Genomic DNA, 15,464 nt, shown 5'->3' on the forward strand with positions numbered 1-15,464 from the left:
TGGAATGTTGCAGTACAGTGGTCTTCATCTGTGGTTCTCCAGATGCGTAACTGCAACGCCCTGTTAACATCTAGAACAGTGTTTTCCAACCAGGGTGCCTTCAGCTGTTGCAAAACTACAACTCCCAGCATGCTTTTTATTTTTTTATTACCTTATTTATCATCTCCCTGTGTCTTCTACAAGGACATGGCCCTTAAAACCATAAAGTGTGTGATGGTTGTTTTGGCCCATTTAGCCTCTAATAAATTCTCGGTCAGCTCCATTGGGGGACACAGAGACCGTGGGTATATCTTTCTGACACTAGGCAACAAAAAGAAAGTCTGTCCCTCCTGGCAGGATATACCCCACCTACAGACAGTAATCCAGTTAATCCTTAGTCCTACGGACATCAGTTTTAGCTTAGTGTCAGTAGGAGGCAGACACAGGTCTGGAGTTCTCTAGACCTGGTCTTCTTTTTATTTTATAGCTAGGGCCTGTGTTTAGGTTATTTTATTTTTTTTTTTTCTTGTTTTTAGGTGGGGGTTCAGGAGCATGGTGCTACCTGTTCCCCTATATGCTGCTAAGGGGCACAGGGCATAGAGTATGCACCGTCAACCCCTTCCCGCCAACAGCCAGCACCTGGGGTTGCACCTTGGGTCCGTGTCCTCCGATCTTCCCTGCTCGTCCCGCTGTCTTAGCCTGACATGACGCAGGTGTCCATAGCTGGCTGAAGACATCTTAGGTGAGAGTGGTTGTATACAGGGTGAGTATATCCCCCCCCCTTCCCTCATCTTTCCCAGGCTGTTTAGCCTTCTAACCTTGCATTTGGGGAGCCCCTTATACCTGGAGCCCCATGGGAAGTTTTGATCTTTTTAATTTTTTTTTAATTGTGAAGGACAGTAGTGCTTTTCTATCAGCATTACTGGGGCTCTGGGGATCGCGGGGCAGCTTCCCTTCCCGACATTGCTTACTATTCCTGGCCTGAGCAGCTTGTTTTCTTTTTCTGGTGCGCCGACCGCAGTTCCTGTCAGCTGGGCTGCGGTCACGCTGCCGGCTCTTTTTTTACTTTCACTTTCGCCTGCTCGCTCAGGCAGGACGCGTGGTGGGCAGATGATTAATTGAAACTGCGGCCAGGTACTGGACTTAACTCTGCCCCGCATTTAGGCGCTCTGGCGGAGCCTCCTCCTGCTACCGGCCAATAGTTGCTCTGCGCTGTTCTTTGCTTTGCATCTTCTGTACTCCTCCCTCTCCTCCTCCAATGGGGTCTGTCCTGGTGCGGATGCACTTTCTCTGGACAGTGCAGTTTACTCCTCCCCTTCCTTCTCTTCTGCTCTGCAGACCATATCACTTTAGCTGCTCCCTGCCTCTTCAGCTCCGGCTTCAGGATACCTACAGCCTGCTTCTCAGGACACAGGACCTGGGTGAGACTATTCGCTGACTATTTCTTACTAGCTCTACAGTCATGGCCGTAAATGTTGGCACCCCTGAAATTTTTCATGTTTTGCTATACACGTTTATTCCCTTTGTGTGTATAGAAACTAAACCAAAAAAGGGAGTAAAAAAAAGCAAATTGGACATAATGTCACCAAACTCCAAAAATGGGCTGAACAAAATTATTGGCACCCTTTCAAAATTGTGGATAAATAAGATTGTTTCAAGCATGTGATGCTCCTTTAAACTCACCTGGGTCAAGTAACAGGTGTGGGCAATATAAAAACCACACCTGAAAGCAGATAAAAAGGAGAGAAGTTCACTTAATCTTTGCATTGTGTGTGTGTGTGTGTTTGTGCCACACTAAGCATGGACAACAGAAAGAGAAGAGAGCTGCCTGAGGACTTGAGAACCAAAATTTTGGAAAAATATCAACAATCTTAAATGGGCACTGTCAGCAACTTTTTTATTTTATTTTTTTAATGTTGTAGTACTTATGTACTACAATATATCTCTAATATAGTTTCATTATTATTATTATTATTTTTTTTTTTTTTCATTAACATGGTGTATTTTACATTTGAAAACCGGCCGCTAGGGGTCTCCCTCCTAGTGGCCGGCTGCAGCCTGGCGTGACGTCACACCTGAATTCGGACCGATGCTGGCCGGGCAATCTGTCCTAATTCATTCAGGCTGCGCCCACTCCCTGCCTGTCAATCAGACAAGTGTGCGCAGTGATCGCCAGGGCTGTGCGCATTGGCTGCTTAGATTCGCGTGCAGCCCATCCCTGCCCCCGGCATGTAAAGTGCAGTGGAGACGTGCACACTAGTTATCAGTGCCGACAGGAGTGCAGCATAGATGAAGTGAGGGTGGAAGTCGGCGCCCAGCAGGCGTCAGTGACCTCACGCCTGCTGGGGATGCCGGCTTCCGGGAGAGGACAGCGCAGCAATAAAGAAGAGATGATGACGACTTTGTGAGTTGAAGAAAATTATTTATTTTTTTAAAGGCAGGGAGGGGGTTAGGGATAGATTAACAATAGGTAGGGACAGAAGAAAGCGAAAAACAGATCGTGGGAGCTACTCTTTAAGGTTACAAGTCCATCTCCAGAGTTCTAAATTTGCCTTTGTTCACAGTGCGCAACATTATCAAGAATTTTGCAGCCCATGGCACAGTAGCTAATCTCCCTGGGAGTGGACGGAAGAGAAAAATTGATGAAATGTCAATTCAGGATAGTCCGGATGGTGGATAAGCAGCCCCAAACAAGTTCCAAAGATATGTTAGCTGTCCTGCAGGCTCAGGGAGCATCAGTGTCAGCGCTAACTATCCGTTGACATTTAAATGAAATTAAACTCTATGGCAGGAGACCCAGGAGGACCCCACCGCTGACAGAGACATAAAAAAGCAAGACTACATTTTGTCAAAATGAACTTCAGTAAGCCAAAATCATTCTGGGAAAATGTCTTGTGGACAGATGAGACCAAGATAGAGCTTTTTGGTAAAGCACATCATTCTATTGTTTACCGAAAATGGAATGAGGCCTACAAAGAAAAGAACCCAGTACCTACAGTGAAATAGGGGGGAGGTTCAATGATGTTTTTGGGTTGTTTTGCTGGCTCTGGCACTGGGTGCCTTGAATGTGTGCAAGGCATCATGACATCTGAGGATTACCCACAGATTTTGGGTTGCACTGTACAGCCCAGTGTCAGAAAGCTGGGTTTGCGTCTGCGCTCTTGGGTCTTCCAGCAGGACAATGACCCCAAACATACGTCAAAAAAGCACCCAGAAATGGATTGCAACAAAGCGCTGGAGAGTTCTGAAGTGGCCAGCAATGAGTCCAGATCTAAATCCCATTGAACACCTGTGGAGAGATCTTAAAATTACTGTTGGGAAAAGGCGCCTGTCCAATAAGAGAGACCTGGAGTAGGTAGTTTGCAAAGGAAGTGGTCCAACATTCCAGCTGAGAAGCTTATTGATGTTTATAGGAAGCAACTGATTTCAGTTATTTTTTCCAAATGGTGCAGAGATGTGGAAATTGTATCGTCTGACTCCCGCAACATGCAATTCCGGGTGTCGGGCAGGTGAATTCTTCAGGCATTTAGCCCTGCTTCGAGCAAGCAGGGCTAAATGCCTAAAGAATTCACATATAATGGGACAATCGGTTTTGCCCTGTAACTAAACTCCTTTAAACTGCATCTGTGCGCTGCAGCCTATAGTGAGCCGCGCAGGATGACAGCGTCCCGGCGTAGGAGCGTGCGATGACGTCTTTCATCTTGCGCCCCTCCGTCTGCACCGAGGATGCGGTCCAGCAACAACAGTGATCGCCGAGCCCCTGAGCCTGCCAGAACACACATGGGGGCAGACAGGTAGCAGGGGATCAGAGAGGAGGGGAGGTTTAGTAAATAATGTGGTACAGCGGAGGGGGTTGGACTGAAATATGACACGAGGGGCATCGGGGGGGGGGGGGGGATATAATGACGCAAGGGGCATCAGAGGGGAGGGGGATATAATGACGCAGGGGGGAATATAATGACGGGGGGAATATAATGACGCAGGGGGCATCAGAGGGGGGAATATAATGACACGGGGCATCAGGGGAGGGGGCAATATAATGACGAAGGGGGCATTAGAGGGGTGGGGGGGAATATAATGACGCAGGGGGCATCAGAGGGGAGAGGGGGGAATATGACGCAGGGGGCATCAGAGGGGAGAGGTGGGGAATATAATGACGCAGGGGGCATCAGAGGGGAAAGGGGGGAATATAATGACGCAGGGGGCATCAGAGGGGAAAGGGAGAGAATATAATGACGCAGGGGGCATCAGAGGGGAGAGGGGGGAATATGACGCGGGGGGCATCAGAGGGGAGAGGGGGGAATATAATGACGCAGGGGGCATCAGAGGGGAGAGGGGGGAATATAATGACGCAGGGGGCATCAGAGGGGGGGGGGAATATAATGACGCAGGGGGCATCAGAGGGGAGAGGGGGGAATATAATGACGCAGGGGCATCAGAGGGGAGAGGGGAGGAATATAATGACGCAGGGGGCATCAGAGGGGGGGGGAATATAATGACGCAGGGGGCATCAGAGGGGAGAGGGGGGGAATATAATGACGCAGGGGGCATCAGAGGGGAGAGGGGGGGAATATAATGACGCAGGGGGCATCAGAGGGGAGGGGGGGAATATAATGATGCAGGGGTCATCAGAGGGGGGAGGGGATATAATGACGCAAGGGGCATCAGAGGGGAGGGGGGAATAAAATGATGCAGGGGCCATCAGAGGGGGGGATATAATGGCGTGAGGGAGGTTATAATGGCGCAGGTGGAGAATATAATGGCGCAGGAGTGAATGAAGGGAATGTTCCGTCCCGGAGACTTCCTCTGTTCAGCGGCCTTGGAGTCAACCCGATGCACGGCCTTTGCCTCTGGTAACTTGGTTGCGATTTGTTGCTCCATGTGGCTGAAGGTGTGAGATGCAGATGATGCTTGAAAGAAATCTTTAATAGTTACCTTTCTCCGTTCTCGGCTCTTTGGGAAACGCCTAGATGAAATTATTTCCGAAGCTACTGGAGGTAAGTTTTGTTGCTGCAGAACAAACCTTGCCACTCCTATTCCCGTCGAAAGGCAGCTTCCTTTCGTTCCTTTGCATCGGGTCGCCCTCCCAATCTCAGAAAGCCCCGTCGTGCTGCTGTGCTGGTAATGGTTAATAAAGGACATCTGTACTGATTAATTTTACATAGTCCTGGGCCCGGGCTGCAAAAATAAACAAAATTAAAGTTTCACTCGTATCGGCCTCGCTGTTATTCGCTTTAATCTTCATGCTGCTTCCTGGGGACGGGAACGTCGGAGAGCCACCAGCGTTTCACCGGCCGCAGCGATGTCCAAAAAGTAGACACAGGAAGACGGGAGATTGGGAGGGAGACCGGTTGGACTTTTCCTTGTTGATCACCCAACCGAAGGCAGACAGTCTGTACCGTGAGATGAAGGCTCTCCAAGTTTTGGGACCAGGACGGAGCTTTGATCAAAAGATCGTCCATGTAAGGGAAGACCAAGATCCCCCGGGCCTGTCTTGAAATCAAAATTCATTTAAAGCGCCAGCAGATCACAGGAGGATGGGGGGAGCAGCACCCGTGGGTCACATATGATTAGTTCCCCAGCGTGGGGGGAATACTGTTAAATACCGTGGAACCACCATAACACACAAATACTGTGATATGCATTTTTGGTCATACCGCCCAGCACTACCCCTTCTTTCAAGGCACATCTTTCCTGGAAGTCAGATAACCGTTCTGGTGGTTTTGCAGCCAAGTCTGGCAACCGTAAGCCTCCCTCCTCCTGAAGGTGGAAGGGCGCCTGTCTCTCTCTTTTTTTTTTTTTTTTTATTTTTTTTTTTATTTATAAATACATTTGGCTAGCAGAGTTTCAGGACTCCTGGGACGTCATATCTGATGGTTACCGGATAGAGTTCGCTTCCCTTCCCCGGGATAATTTCTTCCGATCCCGTCGTCCTCCTTTTTTGGCGGTGGCTCAGGGAGTGATTGTGCCAGTTCCTCCAGGGGAGTGTTTTTCGGGGTTCTACTCTAATCTCTCGGTCAACCCCAAGAAGAGGGCTCTGCCTGCCCCAGGAGTTTCCTTCTACCGTGGATATCCGGGATGCCTATCTGCACATCCCCATTTTCCCTGCCCATCAGAGTTTCCTCCGCTTTGCTGTCCCTGCGGGTCACTTTCAATTTGTGGCTCTTCCTTTTGGCCTAGCTATGGCTCCCAGGGTTTTCACCAAAGTCATGGCGGTGGTGATTGCCATCCTTCAGGCCCGGGATCTTGGTCCTCCCTTACATGGACAATCTTTTGATCAAAGCCCTGTCCTTGTCCCAAAACGAGAGCCTTCATCTTACGGTACAGACTCGGTCTGCCTTCGGTTGGGTGACCAACCAGGAAAAGTCCAACCGGTCTCCCTCACAGTCTCTTGTCTTTCTGGGTCTCCTTTTCTACACGGCAGCCGCCTGTGTTTGTCTTTCGTTGGACAAGTGGTGCTCCCTGCAGGAGGGTGTCTGTCGCCTACAGCGCCCCTCTCTTGTTCCGATTTGCTTCTGCATGGAGTTACTGGGCCGGATGGTGGCGGCCATGGAGGCGGTCCCTTTCGCCCAGTTCCACTCTCCCCTCCTTCTCCAGGGTGGTCATTTCTTCCCCTCCACTGGCAGGTCTTCACTACCGATCCCAGTCTCCAGGATTGGGGTGGTGTGTTTCAGGTCCTGACTGTCCGGGATCGCTGGTCCTCCTACAGGGTCGTCCGTTTGCGTCCAATCGGACAACGCCACAGCTGTGGCATATAGCAATCGCCAGGGTGGCAAGCGCAGTCACTCAGCGATGGAGGAGGTCTCCAAGACTCTGCTCTGGGCCGAGACTCTAGTTCCCGCCCTCTCCGCGATCCATGTTCTCGGTGTGGAGAATTGGGAAGCGGACTTTCTCAGCCGCATCCTCCGCGGAATCGTGGAAGTGGTCTCTCAATCCAGAGGAGTTTGCGCAGATCTGCGATCTTTGGTAGATCCCCGATGTGGATCTCGTCGCATCTCTCCACAACAGACAAGTTCCTTGCTTTGTCGCGAAGTCGAGAGACCCTCTGGCTCTGGCGGTGGATGCACTTGTCATCCCGTGGCCGTCCTTCCAACTTCCTTTCCTCTTTCTTCCTCTCCCTCTCCTGCCTGTGTTCTTGGGAAACTCAAGGCGGAGGACGTTCCTGCCATTCTGGTGGCACCAGACAGGCCCAGGCATGCGTGGTACGCCAACGTAATTCGACGGCCGACGTACCACTGCATCTTCCAGTTTCGACCCGATCTGCTCTCCCGGGGTCCCCCTCTGCCACCCCAGTTTACTGTCGCTGCATTTGACGGCAGTTAAAAGCATGTTTTTGAGAGCTCGGGGGGGTCAAAACCTTCCTCCGCTAGGATTTACCGCTGCACTTGGTGGGCTTATTTCAGGTGGTAAGAGGCTCAGTCCGTTTCCTCGGTCCTTTTTTCCTTTCCACGCCTTCTTGCTTATTTGCAATCTGGTCTCGATTAGCGCTTGGCACTCAGCTCTCTTAAAGGTCAAGTGTCAGCTCTCACTATTCTGTTTTTAGCGGCAGTTGGCTTCCAATTTTCACGTCCGCACCTTTCTGCAGGATATGGCCCATGCGGCGCCGCCATTCAGGTCTCCCACTCCTCCTTGGGATCTCAACCTGGTGCTTAGCGCTTTGGAGGGATGTTCTGTTTGAACCTTTCCGGGATGCCTCTCTTCGCATCCTTTCATGGAAGGTCGCCTTCCTCATCGTGATTACCTCAATTAGGAGGGACTCTGAGCTGGCGTCTCTCTTGTCGCTCTCCCTTCTTGGTCCTTCATCAGGACAAGGTGGTTTTTCGGCCGCCCCCCTCCTTCATGCCCAAGGTGGTTTCCCCCTTTCACGTGAACGAGTAGATCGTTCTAACTTCATTTTGTCCGGCTCCATCCAACGTGAGGATCGTTCCCTACATAGTCTGGACATTGTTCGAGCTGTCTGGATCTTCATCAGATCCAAGGGGATCATTTCACGGTAGATCCGTTCTGCCATCTCTGAATCCTAACGTAGTAAAGGGAAGGTCCCTCTTTTTTGGGTGACTGCGCACGTTCTGTTGGGGCTTCTTGGCAATAGGGCTTCGGTCTTGCAAGTCTGTAATGTGGCCACCTGGTCGTCCTTTCACACTTTCACTAAATTCTACCAGGTGCACACATTTTCGTCAGCTGACGCTGGTTTCGGTCGCAAAGTGTTGCAGGCGGCAGTGGCTCAATTTTCTGCCCTATTTCTGAGTTGGGTATTTTTTCCCACCCAGGGAATGCTTTGGTACGTCCCATGATCTGTGTGTACCCTCCAATAGAGCTGACCGAGAAAAGTAGATTTTTTATTTATTTTTTTTGGTTAATTCTATGCTTACCTTAAAATCTTTCTCGGAGGACCCATTGAGTTTGTTGCTATGGTTCGGTTTTCTGTCCCTTTTTTTTGTCTGACTTGGACACCTGCTGTTTTTTTTTTTTTTTTTTTTCTGTCTGTCCTCTCCTACTGCTTTTGGGACTAAACTGATTAGCTCAGGGTCAGTAGGCGGGGTATATACTGCCTGGAGGGGCCGACTTTCTCTTTGTATGCCTAGTGTCCGCCTCCTAGTGGCAGCAAGATATACCCACGGTTTCTGTGTCCCCCAATGGATCCTACGAGAGAGATTTGACAGTTATCATAAAAAAAATCTTTTTTTTTTTTCTTTTTTAAATGTGGTTTTTAGTTTTTCTTTTTTTTTTTTTTTTTGCATTAAGGCTTCAAATTGCGAGCAAAGATTTGATTTGCGTAAAATGCCTGTAAATGCCAATACTGCTAATCGCTCTGATATACAAAGCCCTTGCATAAAACATTCAAAAAAGCAAATAAAAAAGAGACTCCTTTTTGTTCCAGTACTTTGTGGGATAGGGTTCCCGTGCCTCTCAGTTAATTGTAAAACTACAACTCCCATCAACCCTGATAATTGTCATCAGTGCTTTAGCTCCTCCCCTTTCTGTTTACTGCGCTATAAGGAAGGATGAAGTTGCTCTTTACATTCTCAAACATTGTCAGTCATTGCTAAAGTTTTGCAGTTCTTGGCAAGTTTTGGAAAATGTTTAGCTAATGGTAGGGAATGTGCTGAGAGAACGGGAAGTCAGTGGGGGCGGGGAGAGGTGACAAGGACTGGATGGTTTGCTTCTGGAGGTAATAATCCTGTTATTATCCAGGCATCTTAATGACTGGGGCGGACATCATTGTCCCGGTTAGACAGGCCGGTATCACCATTAGTCAGGTAGATGACACTAGCGTATTCATTGTGGAGATCATGAAACCTGATCACTATCTAAACCTAAAGGGAAAGCTATAGATAAAGGATATATGTTTGCTAGACTGTCATGTTTGGGAAATGAGATAAGTGGCTGTCAGCTGAAACATGGCCACCGCTTATCATGAGAAACAATAGGATCTGACACATGGAAATCTAACCTGACCTCACTTCTGCTAAATATGACGTCCTAAACCTGGTGGTAGAGATTTTCCTATATGGAATGTTTCCTCATATACAAAGCAGAATTATTAGGGGGGTGGCTGATATTAGTCACCTTTTTGGGTGGGATGCAACTTTTTGCTGTTTTCGGGAAATTAAATATTTGTTCAGGTGGTGCTTGTGTGAGTGGGCGGTGCTTGCAATGTAGGGGGCGGAGTTTGGTGGGAAGAGCCAGCGATCAAACACTGTAATAGAAATCTCCACCAGCTCCAAGCTTGCGCCATTTTCCTCATGATAAAGCCAGCGAACTCCTGCCCTTCAGTTTGGTCATCCCAGTCTGTCATATATGAAGTGTCTATGTATGATGGACTTTCATGGGGCCTTCTGTAAGGGAGGTAACACTAGACTAGAGTACAGATGATCCTATATAAAGTCCCATTGCTTCCCTTCTTTGGGCTTTAGTAGAGATGAGTATTTATAGGGTTAGGATATTTTTAGTACAAACTGATAAGTGTAAAGTTCCATTTTTAAATAGTGTTTGAGCCTTAAGCCGATTGTTCATGGGGTACCAGGTGGAAGACTACCAGTGCCTCACATTAACACCTTAAGGACCAGAGTGTTTTTTGCACATCTGACCACTGTAACTCTGGGATCCTTTTACTTTTCATTCTGATTCCGAGAGTTTTTTTTTTTTTTTTTTTTGTGACATATTCTACTTTGTTAGTGGTAAATTTTTGTCGATAGTTGCATCATTTCTTGGGGAAAAACTCCAAAATTTGATGAAAAAATTGAAAATTTTGAATTTTTCTAACTTTGAAGCTCTCTACTTGTGAGGAAAATAGACATTCCAAAAACATTTTATATTGATTCACATATTCAATATGTCTACATTATGTTTGCATCATAAAGTTAACATGTTTTTACTTTTGGGCTTCAAAGTTCAGCTGCAATTATCCCATTTTTTTTCACAAAATTTTCAAAATCTGAATTTTTCAGGGACCAGTTCAGTTTTGAAGTGCCTTCATATTTAAATACCCCACAAATGACCCCATTTTAAAAACTACACCCCTCAAAGTATTCAAAATGACATTTAGTAAGTGTGTTAACCCTTTAGATGTTTCACAGGGATAGCAGCAAAGTAAAGGAAAATGGAGAAATAGGAGAAAAAGCCCCCCAAAATTTGTAATCCAATTTCTCTCGCGTAAGGAAATGCCTCGTGTATGTCAAGTGTTCGGTGGGCGCAGTAGAGGGCTCAGAAGGGAAGGAGCAACAATGGGATTTTGGAGAGTGAATTTTGCTGAAATGGTTTTTGGGGGGCATGTCGCATTAAGGAAGCCCCTATGGTGCCAGAACAGCAGCAAAAAAAAACAACACATGGCATACCATTTTGGAAACCACACCCCTCAAGGAACGTAACAAGGGGTCCAGTGAGCCTTAACCCCCACAGGTGTTTTACGACTTTTCACTAAAGGGGTATTCCAGGATTTTTTTCTATTTGACTATGCTACAGGGGCTGTAAAGTTAGTGTAGTTCATAATATAGTGTCTGTACCTGTGTGTGACGGTTTTCTCACAATTCTGTGATTTCCACCGCAATATTTATTTTTACCAGCATACAAAATGACTGTCTCAGATTTTTCCCAGCTTCCAATGAGGCCGAGACCTGACTCACTTGTCAGCTGATGACGGGGGGAGCCGGTCTGCTTCAATGGGTGGAGCGATCACTTGGTGGGAGAGAGATCAATCTGCAACAGCTGTAGGCACCCTGATTGAAAGCCACACTGATTTGAATGGATGCAGCTCATTTATGTTTCAATGGGTGGGGTGGCTGATGTGTGGGAGGGAGGAAAATGGAATTGTGGGATTTGTAGTCCAAAAAATCTGTACGGGATCATTTTTATTTTAATAGTACGGATATTTACGCACGCGGCGATACCAAATATGTATATAAAATAATTTTTTACACTTTTTGGAGGTAAAATAGGGAAAATGGGACAATTTACGTTTTTATTGGGGGAGAGGGTTTTTCAACTTTTACTTTTATTTTTACACTCTTTATAGTCCCCATAGGGGACTATTTATAGCAACCATTCGACTGTTAATCCTGTTCAGTGCTATTCGTCATCTTCTGCTCTCGTGTGCGGGAAGGCAGATCAGAGCAGAAGACTCCCGGAAGACAGCGGAGGCAGGTGAGGGGACCTCCGTCTACCGTGCAGGGTGAGTGGATCGCCGCGGCAGCGCTGCGGGCGATCCGATCATCCTGTTAAGTGACCGCGATGCTGCAGATGCCGTGATCTCTATTGGTCACGGCATCTGAGGGGTTAATGGCGGACATCCGCGGGATCGCGGGTGTCCTCCATTACCGGCAGGTCCCTGGCTGCGATCCACAGCCGGGACCTGCCGCGCATGATGCCGGCATCGCTCCGATGCCTGCGGTTATGCTCAGGACGTAAATGTACGTCCTGGTGCGTCAAGTACCACATCACCAGGACGTACATTTACGTCCTGCGTCGTTAAGGGGTTAAAGGAGCACTCCAGTGGAAAACTATTTTTTTTTAAACTGGTGTCAGAAAGTTAAACAGAATAGTAAATTACTTTTATTTAAAAATCTTAATCCTTCCAGTACTTTTCAGCTGCTGTATGCTCCAGCATACAGTTGTGTAGTTCTTTTCAGTCTGACCACAGTGCTCTCTGCTGACACCTCTGTCCGTGTCAGGAACTGTCCATAGCAGGAGAGGTTTGCTATGGGGATTTGCACCTACTCTGGACAGTTCCTGAAATGGACAGAGGTGTCAGCAGAAAACACTGTGGTCTGACTGAACAGAACTATACAACTTCCTGTGGAGTATAAAGCAGCTGGAAGAATTAAGATTTAGAAATAGAAGTAATTTGCAAATCTGTTTTAACTTTCTGGCACCAGTTGATTTGAGAAAATTTGTTTTCCACTGGAGTACCGCTTTAACCTAATGCTACAGCCATAGACTGATGTCTCTTCACAATGTAGAAAGTTTTGGACAATTTGTTGGGTGTAACTTTTAATTTGCTTTCAAACTCAATATGCCCCTCCCCTGAGAAATTTGAACTTACCCAACCTGTCAGCTGCTAAACAGGAATAGAAATAAGCCCGCACCTAGATCAATCTTTTCGACAGGACTTCTGGCATATTTTTTGTATCTCTATAGTCTTTATTTATTTTTATTTTTTTTCTCTTTTAAAAGCCCCAAGCCGATGAACAAGTATTTGCTTGATCATCAGTTTATGGCTGTACTTGTATGGCCGATAATAGCCTATGTAATATGACCTTTAGCCATTTTGTTGAAGGGGTACTTTGGGGAACAAAGTCTCTAACCGATGGGGTCCCCCACGATCTCCTGTATGGAGCCTGGCTACCTTCTCACCCTCGATATGCTCAAGCCCCACCTACCTTCCTGGACAAAAGCAAGTGTTGGTCTGCTTCGCCAATCACTGGCTGAGGTGGGACATCGCTGGCTCTGGTGATTGGCTAAGTGGGCTGTCACTTGCGCTTATCCATGCTGGTGGGTGCTGGAATAGCTGCGGACTCATACAGAAAATCTTGGAGAGTCCCAGCAGCCACACATCTTGTGGATAGGGGATAAGTGTCTAAGATAAAGTCTCCAGAGTACCCCTTTAACATGTAAATGACACTCAACTGTTCAGTGCGCTGTTAATCCACCACAGTAAGAGCCCAGGGATAGCCAATCCATCTCCCCTTATTCACCGCTTCATGCCCAGTTACACTTGCCTACCTCCTTTTATTGACCGCTGGCATGGAAGCGGTGAATAAGTGGCGATGGGCGGGCCAACCCTGGGCTCTTGCGGTTCTGGGGAATGCCCTCTGGGCACTTAAACCTTATTTACATATTAACAAACAATGCTGTTCCTATTACACAGGGTGATTATCTGGCAAACAGGGCCAGCGATCAGCCAATAAACAAGCAAATGAAGCCCCCCCCCCCCTTTTTGCGTGGCCGAAGCCCTATTGAGGAGCATTAAAGGAGTAGTCCAGTCCTGAAAAACATTAGGGATCGACCGATATCGTTTTTTTAGGGCCGATACCGATAATTGGTGGAGGTAAGGGCCGATAGCCGATAACTTATACCGATATTCCGGTATAAGTTATCGGCAATTTATCCCCCCGCGACACCGCTGCAGATCATTGATTTAAAGCGGGCGCTTTAAATCAATGCACTGCAGTGGCTTTTGCGGTGCCATAGGCCGCCGCCACCACCCGCTTCTCTCCCCCTACCTGTCAGGGTGGTCCGGGCCATCCATCCTTCCTGTAGTGTCCGGCGGCATTCCGGGTGGAGGGTGAACCGGTCCGGGCTGTCCTTCTTCTCCGGGGGTCATCTTCTCCACTCCGGGCAGGCTCCGGCCTAGTACGCTGCATAGACGCTGCTGCGCAGTGACGCCCGTGCGCAGCGACGCACCTGACATCACTGCATAGCGGCGTCTATGCAGCGTACTAGGCCGGAGCCTGCCCGGAGTGGAGAAGATGACCCCCGGAGAAGGACAGCCCGGACCGGTTCACCCTCCACCCGGAATGCCGCCAGACACTACAGGAAGGATGGATGGCCCGGACCACCCCCATTACGGGTAAGTTTAATTTTTTTTTTTTTTTTTTTTATTGACTCGGAGGGTGGGGGAGGCGCCCGACCAGTATGGCGGTATGGGCAAAAATCCATACCGTTATACCGCCCAGCACTACGGTGGGGGGTGCGACGCGGTGCGGTGGGTCGGGGGGGCAGTCGCGGTGCGGTGGGGGGCGGAGCATTATCGGCTTATTGGCAAGGTAATTGCCGATACCGATTATGCCCAAAATCGTGATTATCGGCCAATAATATCGGCCATACCAATAATCGGTCGATCCCTAAAAAACATATCCCCTTAGTGTCAGATTGCGGGGGGGTCCAACCACTAGGCTGAGACAGAACAAACCCCCCCCCCCCCCCCCCGTTTTTTTAGGGCCGATACCGATAATTGGTGGAGGTAAGGGCCGATAGCCGATAACTTATACCGATATTCCGGTATAAGTTATCGGCAATTTATCCCCCCGCGACACCGCTGCAGATCATTGATTTAAAGCGGGCGCTTTAAATCAATGCACTGCAGTGGCTTTTGCGGTGCCATAGGCCGCCGCCACCACCCGCTTCTCTCCCCCTACCTGTCAGGGTGGTCCGGGCCATCCATCCTTCCTGTAGTGTCCGGCGGCATTCCGGGTGGAGGGTGAACCGGTCCGGGCTGTCCTTCTTCTCCGGGGGTCATCTTCTCCACTCCGGGCAGGCTCCGGCCTAGTACGCTGCATAGACGCTGCTGCGCAGTGACGCCCGTGCGCAGCGACGCACCTGACATCACTGCATAGCGGCGTCTATGCAGCGTACTAGGCCGGAGCCTGCCCGGAGTGGAGAAGATGACCCCCGGAGAAGGACAGCCCGGACCGGTTCACCCTCCACCCGGAATGCCGCCAGACACTACAGGAAGGATGGATGGCCCGGACCACCCCCATTACGGGTAAGTTTAATTTTTTTTTTTTTTTTTTTTATTGACTCGGAGGGTGGGGGAGGCGCCCGACCAGTATAGCGGTATGGGCAAAAATCCATACCGTTATACCGCCCAGCACTACGGTGGGGGGTGCGACGCGGTGCGGTGGGTCGGGGGGGCAGTCGCGGTGCGGTGGGGGGCGGAGCATTATCGGCTTATTGGCAAGGTAATTGCCGATACCGATTATGCCCAAAATCGTGATTATCGGCCAATAATATCGGCCATACCAATAATCGGTCGATCCCTAAAAAACATATCCCCTTAGTGTCAGATTGCGGGGGGGTCCAACCACTAGGCTGAGACAGAACAAACCCCCCCCCCCCCCCCCGATCTCCTGTACGGTGCCCCAGCAGCCCACGGGAAGGCTGGCACGCCCCCTCAATACAACTCTATGGCAGAGTCGGAGTGCTGCATTCCGCAATCGCCGGCTCTGCCATAGCTCTGTATTGAGAAGCTGGCTTATATCATAACT

At 48.8% G+C, this 15,464-nt stretch overlaps 1 protein-coding gene across 3 annotated transcripts in view; it reads left to right on the forward strand.

The window, feature by feature from the left end:
• CCDC71 (coiled-coil domain containing 71) overlaps window positions 1-15,464 on the forward strand; it is an 80,686-nt gene that overhangs the window by 42,140 nt on the left and 23,082 nt on the right. The window lies entirely within an intron of this gene.

This window comes from Hyla sarda, chromosome 6, assembly GCF_029499605.1.
Source record: "Hyla sarda isolate aHylSar1 chromosome 6, aHylSar1.hap1, whole genome shotgun sequence".
Lineage (NCBI taxonomy): Eukaryota > Metazoa > Chordata > Amphibia > Anura > Hylidae > Hyla > Hyla sarda.